The 24,991-nt window shown below is 35.4% G+C and overlaps 1 long non-coding RNA gene across 2 annotated transcripts; it reads right to left on the bottom strand.

The window, feature by feature from the left end:
* Positions 1 to 4,906: 4,906 nt before the first annotated feature.
* On the bottom strand, positions 4,907 to 20,581 carry LOC101735531 (uncharacterized). 2 transcript variants are annotated; one of them, XR_009973172.1, is made up of 4 exons: positions 20,349 to 20,581; positions 15,706 to 16,453; positions 5,880 to 6,026; positions 4,907 to 5,777 (listed from the first exon to the last, which is right to left on the bottom strand). It is a non-coding gene; the product is annotated as an uncharacterized LOC101735531 (long non-coding RNA). The 2 variants fall into 2 exon arrangements; XR_001140084.4 differs by lacking the exon at positions 15,706 to 16,453 and having other exon boundaries at positions 20,349 to 20,578.
* Between the last annotated feature and the right edge of the window lie 4,410 nt (positions 20,582 to 24,991).

The following is a 24,991-nucleotide window of genomic DNA, read 5'->3' on the forward strand; positions in this document are numbered from 1 at the left end:
TTATTTTCACTCTTTTTAACTGTATTTAAATTAATGCGGTGTTACATTTCGCAATTAATTTTTTTTCGCTAGTGTGAAATGATTTAAGCTCTCTTTTATTATATTTGCGTGGCTGGTTCGCGCCAGAAGTATGCAGAATGGTAGCGCCAAAGTAAAAGGGTACACGTAACTCCAAAGGAATTACCTCTTCTCTTCTTCTTCTTCTTCCAGTGCCTCTTCAATCCTGAAGGTTGGCCGTTAGCTTTCTATATTCGTTTTTATCTGCAGCCAGCCGGAACAGCTGTTCGACGGAGGCAATACCGGTCCACTCCCGAATATTCCGGAGCCATGATTTCTTTCTTCGCCCAGCACGTCTCTTTCCGTCCACTTTGCCCATAATTATCAGCTGGAGCAGCATGTATCGATCGTTCCTGAGCACGTGGCCGAGATACTCTATCTTGCGCTTTTTGATAGCAGGCAGCATTTTCCGGGACATATGAACGCGCTGAAGCACGGTTTCGTTCCTGACCCTCTGCGTCCAACCAATGCGTAACATGCGACGGTAGCACCACATCTCGAATGCCTGTAGGCGTCTTGTAGTGTCCTCTTTCAGGGTCCACGTTTCGCAACCATACATGACGATAGGCCAGATATAGCACATGAGTAGCCTGACTCGGAGCTTTATATTCAGTTGACGACAGCAAAGAACTTTACTTTAGAAAGAACTTTAGAAGAAAGGAATTACCAGTGGAAATAATTCTGTGACACAAAAACAATATTATAGTAACGATAGCAGAGTGATATGACGTCACTGCGCAAATTTGGTCAGCGGCTATCTAATCGGAATGTTGACTGAAGGGTGGTTTTCGGCTTCTTTCTTCTGTGAGCGGTCAGATCGATCAAATTAGACTTATTCAGCTAATAAAAAAACTACTGGTCCACAGTTTTTTTTATTGCTTAGATTGGTGGACGAGATCACAGCCCATCTGGTGTTAAGTGGTCACTGGAGCCCATAGACATCTACAATGTAGATGCGCCACCCACCTTGAGATATAACTTCTAAGGTCTCAGTATAGTTACAATGGCTACCCCACCTTTCAAACCGAAACGCATTACTGCGTCACGGCAGAAATAGGCAGGGTGGTGGTACCTACCCGTGCGGACTCAGGTCCTACCACCGGCAAAGAATGCTAATTCCATATTTTGCTAACTTAGTGATTTATAAAAAAAGGTAATTCATTTCCACTGTATAAATAAACGATAAACATAATCCAACTTCTGGTGTAGGTGTGTAATATCAATCGTTGAATTAACTTGACAAAAATTGCTTAAATTGGCCTTAAGTGCTCGATCCATCTGCTATGGCAGAATTACATATTTTCCGTTCTAAGTTCTTTAATGTCAACCCGAGCAACTACTATTATTTAATTATTATATTATTTACATATTATTTATTTAATAATATTACAAATCTCAGTGAGAAGACATGTATCAAAAATAAAAGTACCAATTACTGTTGAGTGAGTATCCGGCAGATATAGAGAATCTGGCATGTCAGTTCAGTTTTAAGTATGTTATTTTTTTTATTGCGTAGATGGGTGGACGAGCTCACAGCCCACCTGGTGTTAAGTGGTTACTGGAGCCCATAGACATCTACGACGAGATATAAGTTCTAAGGTCTCCGGTATAGTTGCAACGGCTGCCCCACCCTTCAAACCAAAACGCATTACTGCTTCACGGCAGAAATAGGCAGGGTGGTGGTAGCTACCCGCGCGGACTCACAAGAGGTCCTACCACCAGTAAAGTTATATCCGATATGTTATATCCGAATTACTAGCTTTAATGTCGAGATATGTTGTCAGAAAATCACATCTCTATCCTGTTCATACTCGAACTAAAAACCCGAGCGTCATATTATTATATACGAGGCACTTCTGACAGCACTGGTCCCCGAACGTGGTTTATAACTTCTAAGAAAGATATTGAACTAATAGCATTAGTTCTTAGAACGGATCGTGACTCGATTTCGTACTTGATAGCTGAAATTTATATTACCTTAAACCATTTTCCATCAAAACTTGACTGCATTATAGAAAAAAAGCACGTTGTAGTGATTACAGATTCGAGATATGAGTCGGACATTTTTCATTTGCTTCATAGTTAGACTGAGCATCACTTGACTAAAAAAGTTTAATTATGTCGTTTTTAGATGCCTGTTAGTATATTATATTTAAAAAAAAAAAACTTAATGTATCAATATATCCGTGAAAAACATATTTTATAACTAATAAAAATAGAAAGCTCCCCGTATCACTGAGCTCATTGACTTTCAAGTGATCTGAAAAAATAATTGTGTTATATTGCGCGGCAAGTTACTACGGCTGGATAGTTTTGCCACGTGCTTTTTTTTAAATCCCTAATATAAGGTAGTAATTTAATCAATTTAGACAATATGCAAGTGTTTGATAGATGCGATCGATGAAGCAGTTCAAAAACAGCGTAGAGATTACGAAGCGCCAATCCAAAGCGAGCGTCACAATATTAGTTGGCGCACTATTCAAATGAATTTTCATATTGCACTCGTAAATATTTTGAAAGTTTCAGTCAAGCATAATCTAGTGTCTTTAACAAAGAAATCTGCACAAAATTGTTTTGAAAGAAACTGTGAATTATTAAGGCACTCGAAGACTTAGATAATACGGAAATTACCACCAAGTGACGGCTTATTCTATGTTTATGTTTACCAATTAAGCGTCAGTCGCGAATAAAACTAAATTTATATAACATAAATATCTGCTTTCATTGCGCCTTAAGAAATGAGACTCGTATAATGTATTAGTGGATGTGTAAATAAATTTTATTGTCCAAGATAAACCCTATTACGAATGGTTTACGAGAGGCGCTCCCCTATATATATTATGTAGGGGGAACTTTGGCATATAATTTTACTGTTTGAATTTCCGTATAGTAATCCGAATTTAATAATTAAAGTGGTTTTCGTTTTCTCGTAATACGCATATTAATCTAAACTCATACGCTAACGTAGATAGATAGATTAACGGTAAAATCCCTGTAATCCTGTTTAATACAATCAGACGTCTGAACACCCGCTACTTTCTTATTACTTGGAAGTACATAAAATAAATTTACATTCCTGTATTTCTAACAAGATAAAACCTTCAGTTTGAGATAGACTCAATAAATGATCAATAAGAGACTTTCCACAGCTGCATTCTATTTTGTAGACCACGGATTTATCAAGTTCGACCTACACCGTTGTTCTGTAAAAACTGAGATTTAGAGCTCATGTCTCAAGGTCGGTGGCAGCATTTACGTTGTTGATGTCTTTGAGCTGTGGTGACTACTTAACACTAGAGATCTACCCATCTGAGCAATAAAAAATGTTCCAATTTAACTAGAAAGAGGGTAGACAGATTTGGCTGCCTCCAACATCCTACCGATAGCTTTAAGTCTTTAGTAACGGTTATATTGTAAATAGAAGTTAAATAAAAAAATCAATACGCTCATTACGATACATATCAATACATTCATTACGCTATACCAAAAATTAAATCACGAAATTAAGGAATCGTAAATGAGCGCCGGCGTTGGCTCAGTGCTGATCAGTGTGGAGAGAAAAGAACTCTGTCTTTGAGCCTTCGTCGGTTCTTCTGCGGGATATGGACTTGCAGAGGTAGAACATTCAGAGATTAGCCTGAGATTAGTTTAATCCGGAGTGACAGTCCAACTTCTTCGAATACGAATTTATTTGCCAGAAGCAAACACCAGCGAGCTTCAAGCCGGAATGTAAAACATGTCCAATTTTAAAAGAAAGAGAAATAGTATTGGCGTTTGGTTCAAACCTAACTAAATAATCTTCCAGGTGTCGTATCTGCAGTGCAAACTTGCATCCATAAAAATGTGCCTTGAATTAATCAAAATGTATCTGTACAAAAAATAATAATATTACAGTGTAACTAATGTTGCAAATGAAGTGGTGCATTTAGAGTAAAATAAGCTAAATAAAAAAAAAAACTAAAAAACTTAAAAAAAAAAACAGAAAAAAATCTTCATCGAATACACAATAACACGTAAAGACTTTCATTAAATCTTGTTACAACACGCACCGCTGAATGAAACTTGATAAATTTCCCCGGCATAATGGAAAATGTAATAAGAATCGTAATTTATTTCTTATTGAAATGAGGAGAATAGACGCTCAGCCGCCCTAAGAACCGAAATTGTTCCCAACAGAGCAAAGGAATCATGATATCAACGCTATAATCCAATTTGCGGCTTCGACCGAGGTGAAACTCATTAACGAACTTCCTGCGTTATTGCATCTCGCATTAGAACTACAGAGCGTCTAATCTTCAGTCTAAAATGCACTTTATATCACACGGGCATCAGTTAGGCAGACGTTATCCTCTTGGGGTAGCAGTAGTAATAAGATTTCGCGCTTCGCATTACTGTCAGTATGAAATTGAATAACTTTTCGAATGAAAATTCCAACGAATATATTGTTAAATGTTAATTTTGTTATGTCTAGTGCATGTTTTGGTTAAAATATTTTGTTAATTTTTTTTTAACGGTTTAGAGATAATTAGTCAATGTAGAGCTGAATTGGGCGTTGAATGAGCATTGGGCTTATTTCAGTGGTGAAGATTAGATACCATTACTGCATGTCTCATGCGAAATCGTCTGATATTATTAATAAAATAAATACCTACACTTGTACACTTGGAATATATAACCTGTTTCTTACTTATTTATAGACATTGAAATGAATTGCAAAGTACATAATTCACTGAAGACAATAAACGCACTTATATACTTACTCTTTATAGTGTTTTTACAACGTACCCTCTTAAGTCTTTAAAATAATATCTTAGAATTTTCTGTACACTTTCGGGGAGCAATAAGTGGATTACAATGTTAATTTTATTGATGCGAACAAACGGAGCTTCTTATTAGTATTCTGACGGTAGTACAAGATAAATCTATTTGCGGTACATTTAATCTTGTGATTTTTGCACGAATTTAAAAGTAAAAAACAAACAATTTTATTTGACAATTCAACAAAAAAAAAAAAACAGTGAATCATAAGGTTTTCTATTTTTGTTTTAAATCGCAAATTTTAAAAATTTTCAGTTTCTGTTTTCCTTCAGATTTTAGAATAAGGTGGCACTTACACAGGTTATGGATTAAAATACGAATTTAGTAATAATAATAGAAGATCTTTTTACAACCAACCTAAAATAATTGAATATCGCGAAGACGTATAACAAAGTCTGTCCGTTATGGTTTAATGTACAAATTGTACGACATGGGGTTGCCAGACTGTCTCGTGCTTATTAAAGGAGACTTCTTGTCAAACGGTTTGTTTCGGTATCGAATAGAAGGAATTCGCTTTCTCCCCGCTACTTTTTAGTTTGTACTTAAACGAAATACCCCGGTGGCCGGCGACCCAGTTGGCTCACTTTGCCAATGATACGACTATCTACTCTCGAGTAGGAAGATGTCGTTCATTCACGGTAAACTTCAAATCGAGGCCAATTTAGGCTAGAGGTTCTAGAAGTGGCGTATCGATATTAACCCCACGAAAAGTATAGCCGTGCTCTTCAAAAGGGGTCGCCCTCTCTTCACCACTGCTGGTATCTCGTCCAGAATAAAATGTGGTAAAACTCCATTCCTGCGATCAAAATCTTTGGCCAATGCGTGAGATTTTAAAGCCAACCTAGGTGTCACCCTCGACATCGACATCGGTACGACTGTATCTATGAAAAATGTATGCATACCTAAAATAGGAAAGAGAATAGGCTCAAATACGTATCGATAGATAAAACAAAGAAATGATGCACCAAAAATGAATCTATATTTAAATGTACGTCTATACATACCCCTCTGAAAGCTTATATTGGTGCAAGCCAAGCTGCTCTCTGAATATCGCGTTGATCCAACGTTGCCAGCTTAAAACACGCCCGCATTTTGCATTATGCTTTTTAAAACGGTGAAAATCCTAAAAAACTCTGCTCTGGCTATGGGCACTGAAAAATCACATTAACCTCCATTTAGGTTCAAAGTATTGCTGGATTTCATATTTATTTTTTTGTTGACCTGGTAGGCAGACGAGCATACTGCCCACCTGATGGTGAGTGGTTTTACCGTCGGCCATGGACTTCAGGAATACAAGGGGCACAGCGAAGCTGCTGCCTACCGTATATGTATGGGTTCACGAACTACGTGTATATTGTTAAGGGAAAATATTATAAAATCAAATAATTATTGGTCATAATACGCCCTGTTGTGATCCCGGATGGATCAGCGACTCATTTTTTGGGACGATGGTTATTCAATACAATTATTCGCCTTCTCATTGACTCACACTTCCACTTCTGGTGTAGTATTTTTACTGGTGGTAGAACCTCTTGAGAGTCTGCGCGGATATGTACCACCACCCTGCTTATTTCTGCCGTGAAGCAGTAATGCGTTTCGGTTTGAAGGGTGGGGCAGCCGTTGTAACTATTCCTGAGACCTTAGAACTTATGTCTCAAGGTGGGTGGCGAATTTAGGCTGTAGATTAGGCTGTAGTCTAAGGGCTCCAGTAACCACTTAACACCAGGTGGGCTGTGAGCTCGTCCACCCATGTAAGCAACAAAAAAAAAAAATACACATCTCAAGGTCAGTTGACAATCATATTTTACGTTGATTTCTTGGGAATAAAGAATAAATATAAATTTTCAACCTTTTTTTATGGTTTAATTATTTTCAACAATTTATTATTTCTGACGTTTTGCAAACTGTATAGGCTACGTCAAGGATAACTGAGCTCATATTCACCGACAGTTGAATGTCGTCCTAGCTACAGTAACACTTTCAATATCGTCAAACAAAAAATGCACCACGAAAACTATAAAATCTTCCAATTTTCCTAAACAATAAAATTAGGACGACAAACGTAATTATTTTAATTATGTCTTCGAGTTGCCAAAGCTAAAAAAATACTACAGTGAGCAATCCCTCGTTAGCATAGATCGGCAGTTCTACTCGCAGAATAGTAACTCAGACGCATAATGAGAAAGCTTTTTATGTTTATCAGTTTTTGTTGTCAGATAGTCTTATGGTTGAACTAAAGTTAAGCGACTATAGTAACCCAATGCTTTTTTAATCATTGTAGATAGTTTAAGTACTCACGAGGCTAATCTATACTAATATATAAATCTACAGTGGGTTTTACGGATGTTCCGTTATAACTACTGAACCATGCATCCGATTGTCTTGAAACTTGGTATCCATGTAGAAAACACATGTACTTAATGGATAGGCTAATATTTATATGAGTGTTAATGATGAGAATCTTTGTGGGGGTGAGAATAAATAATGATGTTAATTTTAAATGCCCAGCGAAGCGGACGGGTACAGCTAGTCTGATATAAAGTGGCTACTGGGGCCTATGAACACTGCAACGTATTTTTCTCCAACCAATTTGAGGCAAAGTTGGAATCTAAGTGGATGCTGACTTAGAAGATATAGGCAATTAGTACATCTAGCGGGCTCACAAATTACCTTACTTCCAGTAAATACTTACTGGCACTCGCAGTATAGTAGTTAGTATAAAACAGCCGTCCGTCTCCATTTACGATACTAATGGGAAGAGGTGGTCATATATTATAATATTTTAGTTTTTTTTGCTGATAGCCTTGAGAGGCTATTTCAGCTTCTCCTTGACGTGTAGGTAAGCTCACGGGGCTCTAACCGGGAGTGTTGCTAGCACTAGCCCTAGCAAGAGCAGTGCTTCGCAGAATCTACCACCGGATCGGAAACGTGACCCATTGAGAAGACCCGGCGAGAAACTCAGTGGGCTGTGTCTATGGGTTAATTTACTAGTCGAGCCTTTCATCGCAAACGACGGGATCGGCGAGGGCGGTGACCGGTGCTTGAGGTGCTTGTGATGCACCGGTGTTTGAATCCCGGGCGGGTACCAATTTTTCTAATGAAATACGTACTCAACAAATGTTCACGATTGACTTCCACGATGAAGAAATAGCATCGTGTAATAAAAATCAAACATACAAAATTATAATTTGCGTAATTACTGGTGGTAGGACCTTATGTAGGTCCGCACGGGTAGGTACCACCACCGCGCCTATTTCTGCCGTGAAGCAGTAATGCGTTTCGGCTTGAAGGGTGGGGCAGCCGTTGTAACTATACTGAGACCTTACAACTTATATCTCAAGGTGGATGGCGCATTTACGTTGTAAATGTCTATGGGCTCCAGTAACCACTTAACACCAGGTGGGCTGTGAGCTCGTTCACCGATCTAAGCAATAATAAAAAGGTACCTAAAAACACCATTAATGGATCGGGAGGATCCGTAATGACGTGCTTAGGGCATATTTTAGGTTAAGATGACAAAGTACTATAACATAAATGCTATTTCCCTCTTAGAGGCAGATAATTTGATTGCATTGGCAACGAAAAATAAGATCATTTTGCGGCAATGACACAAGAAGAGGAGGTTTAAACAACGTACAGCAGGTTCAAGTAATTATTTGCATGAATTAGGGGATTACGAAGTCAGGGTTAAGAAAAAATCAAACTACAATATATTACTAGAGGTCCCGCATTAGTCGAAATTCGACTATAATTAATTGGAATTGGAAGCTTGTACACTGTTATGATTGAATTTTCAACGCCAAGACTGCACTATAGAAAAATATTAATAAAGACAAACAATATTTAAAACAACAACAAACAAAAGTTTGACAATAAATAAATTGTGTGCATGCGTGCGTGTGTCAAATACATGGTAGTGTGTGTAATGTTTTCTTTATTGATTTAATTTATCTTTTATGCATTATTTTTAAAAAAAATTGGCATTTTGGATTTCTTCTCTATATCCTCTATAAGTGTGGAAAATTTCATACTCCTCCGTCCGCGCGATTTTCGTAAAAATGGATACAAAGTTTTTGCTTCACGTATTAATATATAGATAATCATAAAAAAATTAAATAGGAAATTTCAGCTTTATCATCGTTCGGACGAAAAATCAACTACTATAATACTTCTATTTTTGGCTTAATTTGCTACACATCAAGTACGGGGGAAGCTATTCACATAATGTAATAGCCGCTTGAGGCAAACTAGCAAATTTTAGGGTTGGCTTATTAAAGCATAATGCTGATGGAATTTCGTTGTCATAGTACGCCCGTCCGCTTTCAGTACCAAGCCCGCCCGCTTTCAGTACCAAAGTCTACAGACTAACCAGGAAATGTCTAGAATTTTCGATTATTGAACGTTTTTTTTATTACATACATAAGCTCTAAAATTATTGCGTATGCACTGTAAGCGATAAAACCGTGGATACATTTACTTATAATTACTTTTTATATTTACTATAGACTTTACTATAAAAGTTTTCTTATGTACATACATACATTGTCATATATTAATATGCCAAAAATACATCGCCGAATTTTTTCCATTTTCGTGTGTGGTAGACATAATTAAAACTACTGTTACCATTTCATCTCGCGTTAATCTTTTAATTTCATCATATCAGACGATTCCAATACTTTACAGTCTTCATGATTAAGCTCACAATCGTAGAAATTTTAATATGGTGCCAACTAGTTTTTTTTAGTGCCGTCGGGTCGACGAACTTACGGCCCACCTAATGTTAAGTTGTTACTGGAGGCCATATACATCTACAACGTAAATGCCGCCCCCCACCTCGAGACATGAGTTCTAAGTCTCTGTGTTTACAGTACAACGGTTGTTACACTGTTCAAACTGAAACGCATTACTGCTTCACGGCTGATATACGCAAGGCGGTGCTACCTACGCTAGGAACTTACAAGACGTCCTACCACCAGTAAATGCTTAGCTTAAGTGCCTAGTCCTTCTTCTCTGTTCGATATTATGACAATGAAGGTACGCTAAGAAAAAAGACATTGTGAACTAAGAAATAAATGGAGGACCCCAGCTGGGATACTCTACCAGTTTTATTACTTAGCTGCGATTATTGAGGTATGTAAATATCGAGTTGTGAATACCGTTAGCCAATTTCAAATAGAGGATCGAAGGTCTCAATTGTTGAAATGGTTATCCTAAATAATGGTTAGTACTTTTCGTGGCAGAAATAAGCAAGCGAATCACATCTGATGATCTATATTCGTGTCTTTGTCAAAGACGTTGTTTGCACAAAATGCAAGCCCATAGTTGCTAGAATAACATCTTATTATTATATAACATACATATAAAATTCTCATGTCACAATGTTAGTTCCAACACTCCTCTGAAACGGTTTGACCGATTTTTATGAAATTTTATATGCATGTTCAGTAGGTCTGAGAATCGGCTACTATCTATTTTTCATACCCCTAAGTGATAAGGGTTGTCCACGCTTAACATTAATTTTTATTTTTGGACATTTTTTTGTTATAATGAGGCATTACCTAGGTATGTGGTTTTGTTATTTTTATACTCCCTAATCGTTCACAGCCTCTTTCACTCATTTACCATTTATTTTACCATTTATACATTTACAAAATTTACACATTTACAAAAAAAAAAAAATTTCTACACTAGAAATTCCCTAGGACTATTATATATGGCAAAACAACGTTTGCCGGGTCAGCTAGTAACATACAAAAATGTGTTTTTCATGATATTGAAAATTTTAGTCAACATACAACTTTGAACTAAAAAATATGCATAAATAGTCATTCATTTACACAATACTAAAATTAAATCATAAGAAGAACATATCTTATTTCATACCAAAGTCAACGTAATGCAGTACAATCTAGTAAATTACTAGTGTTCATTCTATGATTTAATTTTAGTGTGACTATTTACTAGAGCACGACGAAAAGCAATTCACCTTCTTAAAATATGTACTGAGCGCGCTACGTAACGTCATTATGAAAGGATTAGAAAGAACCATTTGCCTGTATAATTTGCGTTCACCTCTCAAGAGACAGGGGCAAAATCAATTTAATTAAAACAGTAATCCTTTGATTAAAAAAACGGCTAAATTTAACGGTACGCCTTTCCTGATCGAAAATTGCTGTCGTTAATGCTTGCTATTATTTCCGAAAGTGGTTTTACAAATTTGTCGTATAGATTTTTTTGGTAGCCACTCAAAAGATCTATTATTCTGCGGAATGTATTAATTTTATAAGAACGGTACTAATAGTTTTGTTCTGGCCAAGTCGAATCGTACCTTACTCTTTGTGGACTTTAACAATGGATAGTAAATCTTACTCGACGCTTAGCATTTGTGCGGCTTTCGAAGCGTGCTGGGTAATGCGTACAGTAAATTTACAATTACTCTCCGCTAACGAAATATAGGTATGTGATTTAAATAAAATATGCTGATACTGTTAATATATATTTAACTTACATCGTTTTGGTCTTAGTAGATTTTTTATTTTTTATTGCTTAGTTGGGTGGATGAGCTCACAGCCCACCTGGTGTTAAGTGGTTACTGGAGCCCATAGACATCCACAACGTAAATGCGCCACCCACCTTGAGATACAAGTTCTAAGGTCTCAAGTATAGTTACAACGGCTGCCCCACCTTTCAAACCGAAACGCATTACTGCTTCACGGCAGAAATAGAAATAGGCAGGGTGGTGGTACCCACCCGCGCGGACTCATAAGAGGTCCTACCACCAGTAATTACGCAAATTATAATTTTGCGGGTTTCATTTTTATTACACGATGTTATTCCTTCACCGTGGAAGTCAATCGTGAACATTTGTTGAGTACGTATTTCATTAGAAAAATTGGTACCCGCCTGCGGGATTCGAACACCGGTGCATCGTTTCAACACGAATGCACCGGACGTTATTATCCGTTAGGCCACGACGACTACAAAAGACTTGGTAGTATACTTAAAATATTATGGCAAATGACTTTCGCGCAGATTTCTTTTTTGGCTTAATTATCTTCTACGAAATTGCTAGTGCAATTTAAGTTTGCAAAATCAAATTTGATAGCAGAGATCGAGTTGGAATATAACTATCAAGTAATATTTTGAATCGAATAAACTTACTAAGTTTAAGGTATATTTGTACAAGAGCAAATTTTCGATAAATTGAAGAATCTTCGTTAACTTCGATTAGTTCGACAAGGTTTTGTGGTAAGTAAAATCTTGCAGGGGTCATGGCCCTGAATAAAGGTGGCGTTAAATTGAATCAAGTTTATTGAGTTTTTTATGTGTTTTATTTAAGAAAACGTAGATTTAGTTAACTTAATAGTCACTATGCTCTGTTCCATAAATTTTTATGTTTTCAAGTTAATGCATTTTAATACTTAAAACTACTACCTATTAATTACGAATGCATTTTTGATGGTTTCTTTTTAAGCTGACAAAGAAATTAGCTTTATAGCTACTAAGGATTAGCAGCAGCATAACAATCAGTAAATACGAAATCTGTGTGCAATTTTTATCAGCTTTATCTTAAATCACTATTTTTATAATGAAAACTATGAAGTACGCCACGTCGGAAATTATTGAATGCGTTCATTTTTTTTTTCTCTATCGAAGAACTCACGGCTCTTGTTGCGCTAATTTTATCTTTAACAGTTGCAAAATTTTAAAACGTAAATCATTTTTCGATTTACGGGTATTCTATCGCACTAACTTTACGATTTTTGTCGCTACATTTATATGACATAGCTAATAAGGATTAGCAGCAGCATAACAATCAGTAAATACAAAATATAGGTATATGTGCAATTTATAACAGCTTTATCTTAAATCACTATTTATAAAGAAAACTATGAAGTACGCCACGTCGAAAATTATGGAATGCGTTCAAGATTATTTTTTCTCTTTCGAAGAACTCACGGCTTATTCTGGGCTAATTTTATCTTTAATAGTTCCAAAATTTTAAAACGTAAATCATTTTTCGATTTACGGGTATTCTGTCGCACTAGCTTTACGATTCTTGTCGCTACATTTACCTATATGACTTACATTTATATGATATATATTTTTACTGGTGGTAGGACCTCTTCTGAGATCGCACGGGTAGGTAGCACCGCCCTGCCTGTTTCTGCCGTGAAGCAGTAATGCGTTTCGGCTTGAAGTGTGGGACAGCCGTTGTAACTATACTGAGACCTTGGAAATTATATCTCAAGGGGGGTGGCGCATTTACGTTGTAGATGTCTAAGAGCTCCAGTAACCACTTAACACCGGGTGGGCTGTGAGCTCGTCCATCCATATAAGCAATAAAGAAAAATACCAAGTAGGGTGCCCGGGATGGTCCGAACCCGCTAAGCTCTTGGCTTTGTCGCGATGCTCGAGTGGTATCAATTTGCATGCACTCCACTGAAGAACATTCCGAGTGTTGTCCTCTTCGAAATCGATAGTTTTTGCCTCTTCGTCTCCATATTTGAATAACATTGCTTTGCGAGATATATTTGCAGCTTACATTAGTATAAACAATAATCGAAACAATGTAAGTAATTTCCGAGAGCCTATTTAGGGTAAATACCTAGGCGAAAACATTATAAATTGTTTCCTATTTACAAGAAAGAGGGTAATGCGACGTATATTTAGTACATGGTCTGACCATCGCCTCACATGATATCTTTTTTTTTTAATTATTGTTAGTATTGTAAAATACTAACTTCATAGGTAAAGACCTATTATGCAGCTAAGAGCTGGAATAATCATCACTTTGAAACATAAATGAGGATTTACTTTGAAATATTTGGGATCAAGCAAGGTCTACTTCTACATTGTCTTGTAATGATTGCTTTGGTAACAAGGTTCTCAAAAAATAAGCTTTCTATTTAACATTATATTTCTATTTTTATCGGTCTTGTTACCCGCCAGCGTTTATGTTAATAGACAAAGGTTCATACTGACCTTGGGCTATGAGAAATGGGAGAATCTAACATTTTGCGTCACATTTCACATTTTATTATAACTTATGCTCAAGAGTAAGACCGAGCAAAAATGAAATTTTCATATTTGTTATTTCATTGATTATTTTTGTCAATCAAAAAGAAATAAAGAACGCTTTAAATGGTTTTTATATTATACATTAAATTCCAAAAATAATTATGAAACTATTGAAAATTTGCTTTAAGCAGAAGCCTTACTTGTATACGTCGTTGATCAGACAAGCGACTACTTTTAGTTGTACGAGGTTCAAGTTATAGTATCATAGATATATGATATGATATGATATGATATGATATTGTATGATATGATATGATATGATATGATATTGTATGATATGATATAATATGATATTGTATGATATGATATAATATGATATGATAGATTTATGAAACATTTTCGGTATTTGGCTGGTATCTCTACATGTCCTTTTTTCGTATGTATGTTCAAAATGCTATAGTGGAGATGGTTTTAGTCTTAAGTTGGTCAGCGCCACTCACATGGCGGAAAGCTAATGAAAAATCAATACATAATTGTAGTTTATGTGGTTTAAGCACATCCTGGTTGTCTTACCGCACGTGTTTTAGTTTATTTTAATAATTGATTTGTGTATTTGACTAACTAAACTAAATCGCTGGACATGCTTCTCGGGTTTTCCACGGGTATTGCTGAGAAAATTATTCTAAATAATAAGGCAAGTTGTATCGTTATGGCTGGTAAATAACATAAATAAGAAACAAAACACATTGCAAGTTATATTTCTGGCGTAGCGGGTCCATAGCTGAGTCACATTATTAAATGTATTTTTAATACATAATTCCAATATAACAGATAGATAATAGATACCAAACACACAAAAACAAATACCAAAGATTGTCCTTGAAATTGCCATGAAAACATCTGAATTTAGCACCATAATAGTACAAGTTCAAGACTAGACTGTCCACACTCTGCCTTCGCCGCGCACTCGAGTACTTCGGTCATATTGCTCGGAAAACACCGGATAGCTTAGAAAGACTATTCGTGACAGGGAAGATCGAGGGAAAGAGACCGCGCTGGCGCAGTCCGACAAGGTGGTTCGACCAAATCCGCACCACACTAGAGATCCCATTCCACGACGCCCTTCATGCGGCTAATGATCGGAGGCGCTGACGGGACATCACAAGGAGTAAAATCATGTCGAATTATAATGGTCGGGACCCTCAGCAGTGAGGAAACGACGCGAGGAGTACAAGTTCATGATTTAATTATTTTTTACAATAAAAATCATCAAAAACACTATTAGCGGGTTTTATGTTTAAATTTTATTTATGATTTGAAACAATTTACATACAGACATAAGCCTCATAATGAATCCGACGCATTAGTGTGTCGGTATTTTATTCGCGAAGGGAACAAATTTCGTAGGTTTACTCATGCGTGGAAATGCGTTGTGTCAAAATATTTAGAGGGTACTGCAGTAATGAGAATATTGTGATTATGCAGGGGCCCGCACCTAAGTAATTATTGTTTTAATTAGTCCCACTGTACGAAGAAGGGACCGAGCTCATAAGTTGGTGTGAGAGAAAATATCATAATTGTTTATTTTGTATCCATTTTGATGAAATCATTGAGAGACCTTTTTGGTTTAAATATAGATAGTTCTATATCTATCTACTATCTATAATATCTATATAACTAGCTATATCTATATATCTATACTAATACAACTTATAATTAAAACATAATATTTAATATATATATTTATATGTGGATGTGGAATCGCTCGTGCTACTGTTATCATAACTAAATCATCTCCCGCAGTACCTTCAATATCTGCCTTAAGTAATCTTCTGCTCGATCTTTTCCATCTTGCAGTAATCTCTTCCACATTCTTGCAACAAAGTAATCTTGTGTTCTCGTTTGAAGGATTCAATTTTATATTACATATATGGGTGAACGAATTCTCGGGCTATCTTGTGGTTAGTTAAGTGATTACCGGGGCTTATGGACGCGATTGCCGCCCGTCACATTCTCACTCTCTCACTCCTCATTCATATAGAAATAATAAATAATATATTAAAAAAAACACTCTTGTCGTTCTTCTGTCTTTTATATTTGTGTATTACAAGTTTCTTGTAGTTGTTGGAAATAATCGTCGGAAGTATATTAAAACAAAGCGAAAACACTATAGTTCAGTTTTAATTATTCTGAATAACGTATGCTCGTGCTCGACGCATGAAAGTATTTTGTGTATAAAGGACACGTAGCCAACGTAATTCGTCCGTGCGCATAGCGGACAAGGAATGCAATCTGCACAGGAATGTACCATGGATGAATTAATTTAAACAGCCTGAGTACCTACGTTGCAGCGGCGTGCACGATTTTAGAGGTTACACACGAACCCTAGTTTTTTTCAATTTTTGTTAAATGGCTGCTTGAAACGGCAAAGGGGAGAGCTTTCTCCAATTGCGTAATATTGCTCGATAGGTCCTCAGTGTGTGTGCTGGTGTTCGTAATTTGTATATCGGCAAACTTATCTTTGACTAGCGACCCGCTCCGGCTCCGTTCGGTTCTTTAACAAAAATTTCAACGATATTTGATGTTGTTTTATTTTTTTAAATAAAAGAACATTTATGGCGGCATAACTATAATAGTTAAACATATGCCGTCGCGACACTTTTTGTAAATAATAATGTGTTCTACAAAGTCGTAGTACATTATTTTATTCTATCATCAATAGTTTTCGCAGGGCACGTGATGTAAAGAATATTTTAGGTAATTTTTTTACACCTTGGGTTACATTATGGGAGTTTTAGTAAAGATCCCTATTTTTTTCAAAAATGATTATAGCCTATGTCACTCGGGAAAAGTGTAGCTTCCAAACAGTGAAAGAATTTTTCAAATCGGTTCAGTAGTTTCGGAGCTTATTCAATACAAACATACAAATCTTACCTCTTTATAATATTAGTCTAGAAAAGCCAATAAAGACAGCTAAATACCTAAGAGTGAATGTATTTCGTTGATTAAACTTAATGTTGTAAAAATAACACAAATACAGAACAGTACAGTCAAATGTGAGTAAATTGCCATTAAAAATACATATCATTAGTTTATAAAACAAGTCCGCAAACCGTAACTTAATTTAGCTGTTTACTTTAGTTAACAGATGAGAACATACCTACGCAAACAAGGGAAGGATTAAACAGTAATCCTTATTTTGTATACGCCTCGAAGTTTCTAGAAGTTAGATTCTTGGCTTGGTCACCACATAAATTTATTAACTCTACTAGCGACCCGCCCTCGCTTCGCTTCGGAAACATTAAAACGCACATGAAACCAAAAAAAATAAATAAATAAAAAATAAAAAAAAGTGCCTATGTTCATCAGGGACAATGTCGGCTTCTAATGGAAAAAGAATTTTTCAAATCGGTCCAGTAGTTTCGGAGCCTATTCGAAACAAACAAACAAACAAATCTTTCCTCTTTATAATATTAGTATAGATTCCGTTCCTAGCACTCCCGAAGAAGAAGCAAGGGTGTGAAAAACTGAACGCCGAAGACTAATTTTCCGATTTGCAAATTAAAAAACAGTCTGTTTTCATTTGTATATCTATGCTATGCTTCTCGCTTGTAAACCCTAAGGTTATTTATTCCATGGTATTTCATTATCAATAGTTTTTGTCCAAGACGTTTCGTTGAGGCTCGGACGTAGCTTCGCACGTTTTATTTCCAAAGGATTAGCCATAAATAGTTCTAGCTCATTACATTTTCATGAAGGCTCCCTCTAGTTGTGGAATTTATGCGGAGAAAAGTTTGAGCTTTACTGAATAAAAGATATCTATTTGGTTGTAACGCTGGAGCCGCGCCAAGAGACACTTCGCGCTCGAGTTGGAGTTATTAAATGTGAGATGGGTTAGGGGGAGTTCAGAAATATTATGGCGATATATGGAGTCAATATGATTCCGAAATATTTATCAAGGCTAAGCTTCAAGTATTTTTTTTTTATTGCTTAGATGTGTGGACGAGCTCACAACCCACCTGGTGTTAAGTGGTTACTGGAGCCCATAGACATCTACAACGTAAATGCGCCACACACCTTTAGATATAAGTTCTAAGGTCTCAGTATAGTCACAACGGCTGCCCCACCATTCAAACCGAAACGCATTATTGCTTTACGACAGAAATAGGCGGGGCGGTGGTACTTACCCGTGCGGACTCATTTGCCAAAGGAGCTGTGTTACCTATTGATCTTTTTTTTATGTTCGCTGTTCGAACCTGCAAGCTGTGAACTTCGAAATAAATTGATGCTCAGCACTTAAATTCATCATAATACATGTAATGGTGAAATTTAATAGTTTAATTCTGCTTTTCAGTCTTCCTTGATGTAAATTAAGTATCAAAAAGAGAGAGAATGAAATTTTCAAGGAAAAGGAGACTGAAACGATTACATACATTTTTGGGCCCGAATGTAACGTGATGAAACTAATATGAATTAATAGATTCAGATTTATCAGTACCTTGCTGAAAATTATAAAAGTTTTCTCAATCTGAGAGCCGAGTTAATAAAGATTTAGTAAAAGTTAGGTTATGTTATAATCTCTTTAGAAGAGCTGAATAATAACTTATTTAAGAATAAGTAAATGTTTATTATATCCATTGAATAATCTTTTAAATGTCATATTATGAGTGAATATCAATGATATATTATATCAGGTATGGAATATGGAATTGCTATCCCACAATTCACACAGCGATCCATAATTTCAATAGTATCCAATGCAACAATTTCAAGTCAAACGTGTGAGCGATCTTCGGTGTCCAGTGTAGAAGTAATTGTCGTACAAGGCTGGCAGAGTTGGAATCCGTAATAATAAAGCAGTGATCGTTGAAAATATAAAAACAGCCCGATAGATACATACTCAAAATGCGTCGAAGATACAAAACGAGTAGAGCAGAAAAAACCAACAAGCGCCAAAAAATAATTGTATAATCTATGAACAAACGTCATGTCAGCTTACTGTCAAAGCTGTCATCAAAAATACAATCGATTTTAATCGATTTGAAATCGATAATCATATTACTTTGCTAAGTAATAATAGACTTTTTCTTCATTTATGTATATAATCGCAATTAAATCCGGCGCATACCGCACTTGTATACAACAAGTATAAATCGCTCATTTAATTACTTTGCATTAATTACCTAGTGCAATGTTTTTCTTTTTATAATCATATCATCATCTTTTTACATACAATCATCATACAATCGTCTTTTTATAAACTAACTTTCTCATTTTTCTCCGATCCCAGAAAGAGGATTGAGGTGATTTTTTATATTCTTATATAAAAAAATATGACAAATTTTTTAGACTACATTCCAAGTTATTACATTTCTGGCCCACGATTTTCCGTCTCCTTTCCGTTTTCGTTATAGTTTCCGATGCGACCGTATCTTTTGTCATTCGTTAACTCGCTCACAGGAAACAATAGAGTCTGTTTAAACACCGACTGATCCCGCTTTTACTTTCACATAAACTGAGAGATGAGATATGGATTTCAAACTTATTCTTAGTTATTATTTTATGTTGGATAAAGTTTCTATTTATTTCCAAGGAAAGGGAATTCGTGAACGTAATGTTAAAAATATTTAAGTACGAGTTAAAGGCTTATTTAAAGGTTTATGAAGCCTTGATGAGGTATACATACATCATCATTATTCTCCTGCTCTTCTCCCAGTCACCTGGGGTCGGCGCAACATGTTTTCTCCTTCCATACTCTTCTATCATATACTATTTCTTCGCTCACTCCTCTCTTACCCATATTGTCTTTCAGGCAATCCATTCATTTCTTCTTAGGTCTACCTCTTCCTCTATATCCTTTCACATTCATAGATAACACTATCTTACCAACCTCATTTTCATTTCGTCTCATCACATGTCCATACCATCCCAAACGCGCACTTCTCAGCTTCTCTGTCACAGGTACCACTTTCAGACTTTTTCTAACATACATACCTACCTATTAGCCGCTATAAATAAGCTCGGTAGAATTATGCAATTTATACTTAAGCTGATGCGAATCATCACAAGGTGCAATAACATTGAAATTTAAAAAAGACGTTCCATTTGTTTGTTATTCTCATTGGCGCGGAAAAAACGAACTATTCCAATGTATCGGAGGGGTAAAACAAGAAAAATAAAAAGTTATATATGATGGTCGTCACTGATCTAAGTCATTCACAAATTCATATTCAATAATTGTACACTTACTCAAAAAATTCAGCTTATAACTACCTACATTTTAATATGATTTAGATACTAAACTTTGCCCCAATCAAACAATCAGTCAATTAAAAAACATAAGCCCTCGCTAATTTTGGGTATCTAATTCATATTTCGAGGGAAGAAACTGATCCTATTTGGATATTCCATAAGAAATCCATTCGTAATAATACATATGTTTGACTTACCTTAATCTTCTTCAAATTGGCTTAACACTTCTAGTTCGACATTACTTTAAAGCTGCATATAACTAATTTAGGTATTTTGAGAAACAGATCCTCAAAAAACTTTTTTTTTTCTACTTTTATTAATATGTATAAACTATACATTTATTTAGTGTTTTTCTTTTTAAATTACTATTAGTTTAAATACCCCTTATTTGTGTCATTGTATACAAAAAAGTCAGGTTGGAGAATTTCATGACATTGCTCATTTCTGATTAAATGAGTTCCGTTTTGAAAAGGCCGCGCGTGGTTACAAAATAATACTACTTTAGATGTTGACTTCACATCTTAAGATAGACAGACGGCAAGATTGCCGCGCCGTAGTACCAGTTGACGATTAGGCTTTAGCGACACCTAAATAATATATATGAGCTGACCTGCTCATCTATTGAAAAAAAGAAAAAATATACCAATTTAGCAACACGATAGGCAGACAAAAAAATGGAGGCCCCATTTTGAAATAGAATACACGGGGTAGAAGTGACCGTGCCTCAGGCATTATAACCGGTACGGGTTTTTGCTTTGGGTCCACCGTAAATACAAACGCTTATCTTGTTTACGATATTATTGTTGAGTCGGCAGCAGCACGGTCTTTCGGGAAAACTTTGAACATTTGTTATGACTAGGCACCGACCTAATTCAAGATATATCGCTAAATCGGCCCGTAATTTACATACTGCCTGCAAACCTTGAATGCAAAATAGCAATTATTATTATCCAGCGTCTGTACTTTTTATATTCTTAACAACTAAAGATTTTCAATAGTGATCTGATATATATTCTTCTGTAATTTAGTATGCTTTAGTATAGGTTGTTTATAGTACCCATTACCTTAGTTTACTTTCTAAAATTATATATGCGTTTTATTTTCTTTTTGTGGAGCACGTTATAAATTATTAACTTATATATGCATACAGTAACTAATTTTAAAGCTCTTCTATACGACTTAGATCGAGCTTCAAGAGCATTATGATACTTTACTAACACGGGATTATATTCAACGAAAATCTAATAAGCCAGCTTGTTAGGAAACAGTTTTCCGTCCTAGATATTCCCAGTGTAGGTATATCCGGAGCTTGGTTTGGTGGATGTGGATTTTGAATAATATGAAACATTTCATTTATACACTAGTAGTTTTCAGTAGTAGCACTTAAAAAAAATTCATTTAGTAAAAAAATTCAATCACTAAGCTTTAGAATTTTACATCTCACATAAAACGGGATAACAATCGGAATTAAATTGAACCAAAGAGTAATAGATTTAAACATGTAATTTACAATGTATCCAACGACTTACCCCCCTTCTTCAAACGAGGCTGTGGAGAGTACTTAACGGTCGGCAACGGCTTGACTCTGCCCCTGGCATTGCTGAAGCCCACGGGCGACGATAACCATTCACCATCAATTGGGCCGTATGCTCGTCTTCCTACAAGGGCAATAAAAAAAAAGACTTCCACTGTAACGGACTAGCATGGTACATGTAAAATGCATCTGAAAATTTAACAGATTTGTGTAAGTACTAATAAAAGGTAGGTAATAATTAGTACAGCAGTGCCTGATATCCCGAGGCTACTAGCGAAATTCTCTCTGCGAAGTCTATTGTTGTCTATTTTTATTCTCCAAGTGTCATCTTATGACGATAGTTTGAAATCATTGGACTTACTAGACTAACCTTAAAAACAACTCAAAACTAATTCAATTTTCGTTTTACAATAACTAGCGTAAACTTTCCACACATATTGTTCTCCATTTCCCGATACTATTTTTCAAATTATTATATTTTGCGTTTTATTAAGAGTTTTCTAATTTACATGGTATAATTAGTACTTAGTCTTTATTCGCGGCTCCTATGCTGCCACTGCTTCATTTCAATGCAGTCGTAAGTTTGATAAGTAATTACTTAAAAACTTAAAGATAAAGAAATTATCTATAAAATAGGCAATATACATATTTAAAACGTGGTCATCCTCAACCGACATCATACCGATTTAAATTAAATCCGAAAAAAGCATTTAAAAAAATTATTTTATTTCAAACGGTCTCGTTATTTTGAAATTCAAAAACTTCGCAGCGCAGCAATAAAAGCGAAGTTTGTATTAATTACCTTCTACTTAAAGAGTTTTCCGCTTATATCTCGTTAAAATTCGGACATCACTCGTAATGTTTCAGGAAAACGGACTCTCGTCAAATATAAGGCTTATGGATGTAAAGGGTGAGTACGTGACGGTTCCGAAGGTTGCGACATAGTCATGAATTTTGGATTGAGAATTTATGACATCGACCACATGCCAAAGCAAAACGATTTCTGCGGAGGACCCCGTAATTTTGCACAAAAAACCGCATTCATATGATTTTTATGCTCTTAGTATGGCAGACAGGATCGTCGTGTACCTGGTTTTGTTTTTGGAACGAAGTTCCTTATGGGACAATGCGGAGGGGTACCCTAACCGGGAAAAAAACGTCCGTAACGTAAGATTTTTTAGTAATGTGTGTACGACTTAACTTTGTAATAACGTACAAAAAATAACATATTTTTATTATATATTTTTTTATAAATCATTGTGAATAAAATAAAGTTGATAACTTTGTAAAGTAGTTTTTAATTATTTTTATCAATAAAAAAATCGTGGTAAAAAATGTATACCCGAATAATTATTTTCTTTATACCTCGAATAGAACTTAAACTTAATATTTTTATAATAAGGAGCTTCGTTCCTATCCGGTGTCCCACGACACCACACATCTTTTTTTTTGTACTGAAATACTTTTTTGTTTATACGATTAAACGAGCTCGAGGCCCACTTAGTTTTAAATAGTTACCAGAGTCTACAGACATCAAATGTCGCCCCACACCTAGTTACATGAGTTTGAAGTCTCCGTTTTAAAGAACAACGGCTGCCTCTCTCTTTAAACCGAAAAGCATTACTGTCTCACGACAGAAAGAGATAGAGTACTGCCACCAGTAATTACACAAATTATATTTTTTGCAGGTTAAATTTTTTTCACGATATTATTCCTGCGAGTCATTCGTGAACGTTTGTTGAGCACGTATTTTATAAGATAAATTATTGACTAAATGCGGGATTCGAACACTGGCACAGTCGCATCGCCGATACGAATGAATCGGCCTTCTTATCCTTTAGGCCACGATGACTTTAAGAACGAATTTATCCGAACGACGATGTTCTGGTCGATTAGACAATGAAGCTTCTGATATTACCATAGTATGGTAGCCTGTGTATTTGTAAGTGCAATAGTCGGAGTTAAATTGTTAATAAATTACATATTTCGGTACATCCGCTGCCCATGGTTTCTTAAAAGGCGTTCTAATACATATAAAAGCGGAAAAAAACCTTGAATTTTTGTCAACCATGTTTCTGATAAAATTAATGAGACTCGGGGTTCTACCTTATTTTAAACAATTTCCTTTAATTTAAAAAATATATACAACACTTGGAGGGCATCATATCATGCCCTTAACGATATCCTTACCAAAGGAAAAGATAACGAACTTTATTCATTCTTAATTTAATTAATTATTGTCGCCCTCTTTCGCCGATTGCGTGTCTTTGTTCTGAAATCTATCGATAACTTTCATGTAATTTAATTGCTTTGTAAGAACAGAAAATGCCTTTGTAAGTTTTTTTAAAAGTTTTCATAAGTCTTTTAATCTATATAAGGTAAATCGAATTCAATACATGTCATTGTGTTTTCAGAGAAACAATACCTTAAATTACTAGTGAGTTTTTAATCAAATATCTGCAACAGACACCATCAAATTATCTTCCATCTGCCTTAGTAGTTAGTACCTTTCATTTATTTTATTTTGAATCTAACGCTGATGGAAATCTTTTTTGGTTAATTCTCAAGAAGAGTCGACTTCAAGATCGGCACCTTCTGTGTATAAGCTGCGCATTTGCATATACTACACACACAGTAAGTACTCCATCGTTTTTGACTCCTGTGTGAGGATCAGACTGACAGATTTGTTTGAAAAAAATCTTCATAAAAGTATCATCATCATCAGTATCATGTGTACTGTAAGTAATACACTATAGCTTTACTCAAATAAAAAAAAAGGCAATAGTGTATAATGGAATAATAATAAAATAATAACAGTTCATTATATTTCTGCTTAATTCTAAACTGTCATGTAAATAAAGGTTTTTTTTTTTAAATATTACAGCCTATTCTCTATTCGATATTGAATAAAAACTTTCGAGAACGATCAAGCACCGATTTCAATTACCTGAATATAAATCAACACAGTTTTGTCCGTTTCACACTTTGAACTCGCTCAAAGCTCTTCAATCAATTTCGTAAATTATTAGCGAAAGTGTCGACATTAAATATAACATGGGTCCCTTTAAAATCAAATCTCTATTCGAAATAGGAGGCGAAAACATGAAAATAATTTACTAGGGTGGATATTATTAATAATAAAAATCTTTCAATTTTACAATTTTCATAAGACGAGAACGAGGGCTGTAATTGAAAAGGTCTTCAATGAATGAAATAAGGGAAAATTTGGTATAACACTCCCGGTTTCGGAAAGAAAAATATCAGTGAATGCCTATGTATTCATAAAATCTTTTATGAAAAATCGTT

This window comes from Bombyx mori, chromosome 5 (assembly GCF_030269925.1).
Source record: "Bombyx mori chromosome 5, ASM3026992v2".
Taxonomy (NCBI): Eukaryota; Metazoa; Arthropoda; class Insecta; order Lepidoptera; family Bombycidae; genus Bombyx; species Bombyx mori.